The sequence below is a fragment of the Aptenodytes forsteri genome, unplaced genomic scaffold (assembly GCF_000699145.1).
Source record: "Aptenodytes forsteri isolate BGI_AS27 unplaced genomic scaffold, ASM69914v1 Scaffold138, whole genome shotgun sequence".
Classification (NCBI taxonomy): Eukaryota; Metazoa; Chordata; class Aves; order Sphenisciformes; family Spheniscidae; genus Aptenodytes; species Aptenodytes forsteri.
In genome coordinates, this window is record NW_008794014.1 from 241218 (window position 1) to 243323 (window position 2106).

Below are 2106 nucleotides of genomic sequence, written 5' to 3' on the forward strand. Positions count from 1 at the left end.
CACCCGGTGCGAGGAGCGGGCAGGGCGCTCTCCCAGAGCCGATGAACAGCCGAGAGCGCTGTTTTATCCCGAGATTCACTCGAAGCTGCGGAGTGATTCCCTCCGTTTTACAGCTGGGGGGACGTGCCCGGCACCGGCTGGGGAAAGATGTCACACCAGAAATAAATGGTGCGGACGGAGACTCGTTTTTCTCAAGTAACCACAGGACGTTTCAGCTACGAGTCTGCCCTGTGTAGGCAGTTAGATATCCCTATTTGCGGATGTGCTGCTGTGTCATTTGAAATGATTCAGGGAAAAATAGGGGGGAAGTTGCAGTTTCAGAAAAATTCGCGTTAGGGGTAAAACTAGCCAATTCCAAACGTTGCCGTTCAACCTAAGATAAAGCATCTCTTAGCAGGTGTAGCCGTAGTGAGCACGGCCTCCTCAACTTGCAGTGGGCTGTCAGCCGTCTCGGGGGAATTTGCTGCCCAAGTTTTGAATATGCCATAAAAAAATGACACCCTTGTTCCTTTTGTTGGAGCTTGGGCATTGCAAAGTTAAGACCCAGAAGCTGAGGGACTAGAGAAAGCACTAGGAGAAGGGAGCATGACCAAGGGCATCAGCTGGGAAGCCGTATGCCTGTGTTCCAGGTTTAAGGCAGCCTGGCTATTAGTTAGTTGCTTGAGTGTGGACCTTTTGGCTCCATCTCTTGGAATAAGCTGGCTGAGTTGAGCCTTAAACCCGTTTTAGGTTCAGAAATAGGCAATCGGGTTCTTGCTCTGAAGACCTTTGACTCCCACTTGGGCCTCTGGAAAATCCAAATGTAGTGGGTCCAGTAAGTACAGCTGCTACTTTTTGTTATGGAAAGTATTAGGAGTCATTCTTCAGTTGTGGTTTGTGAGTTTGAGCTGTTACAGAGAGATAATTCATTCTTTCTTTTTTCTTTTGGGACAGGATGCTTTGATGAGGCCATGAAAGATTTCAGGAAAGTATTAGAGTTAAACCCCCAGTTTGAAGATGCTGCACTGAGTCTAAAACAGGCTATTCTTGATAAAGAAGAAAAAGAAAAGCGGGGGTATTGAACATGCAGCTAGTGGTGTGAAAACGTTTTGCTAAACACTTACGTGATTTTTGTCACTGATGGATGAAACACAAGATCATTTACATCTGTTACGACCTACTGAAGAAACCTCATTCTTGGGTAAATAAGTTAAAAATGGATTATGATTGCAAAATAAACTATATTTGGATATTGTTAGTGTTGAGGAAAAGCATAATGTTAGATCTATGTGAGATACTTGTACAGGTTTTGTACAGAAGTACTTCATAAAGATGTTGGAAGCTCAGTAACAGCAAATGAAGTCTGTGGTTCTCTTACTAAAACTGTTTCTGTACTCCACAGCTTGTTTTAAACAGTCTGTCATGGGGAAGAATAATCAAACTTTATAAAACATTTAAATACTTAAGATTGGAGCTTGTGAGAAGTACAGTGGTTGAATAATGATAGTGTTTGTCCATATTTAAATGTAAACTTGATTTAGGCTAAAAGTGCAATTGTTAATTATAAGGTGGTATCCTTGAGGTGCTGTGGTAACTGATTTTCTTTTCAGAGTGTTTCTGTATTAAGAAACACTTAACAAAAACAGTAAGACCTCTGTAGGTGACACCATCTGTACTTTGCAGGAGGAATGTGGTGTAAGCATTTAGTCCATCATAAGTTCATTCACTCCTAGAGGTAGCTTTACGTTATGTGAGCAGGTAGGGACAGAGCATACCTATTTTTTGTAATCCCATTGTAAAAGTATTGGACAGGTTAATAACTGAATGAATAAAAATGAGCATGTACTTTTTATCTCATGATTGTCTGTGAAGAGCTTATGGTAGAGAATGTAGTTGGGCTGTTCACAGTAGGAATTGTGGCTTTCTCCTTTTTATTGGAAAGGCCAATTGCTTGAAAAACATAATGTGAAATCGATCTGATTGAGCTGGCTGTGAATACCCAGGCAGCTTCATTTCTCACATGATGGGAGGACCATTGCTGAAATCTATGAATCGTCAATAAGAAACACCCTTGCATGTTCATAGCAATACAAGTTCTAATAAAAGAAATGCTCTTTGATTGCCTGC

At 41.6% G+C, this 2106-nt stretch overlaps 1 long non-coding RNA gene across 1 annotated transcript; it reads left to right on the forward strand.

Annotated features, from left to right (window-relative positions):
* Positions 1-437: 437 nt before the first annotated feature.
* On the forward strand, positions 438-2106 carry LOC109279818. The gene is made up of 2 exons (XR_002086349.1): positions 438-814; positions 934-2106. It is a non-coding gene; the product is annotated as an uncharacterized LOC109279818 (long non-coding RNA).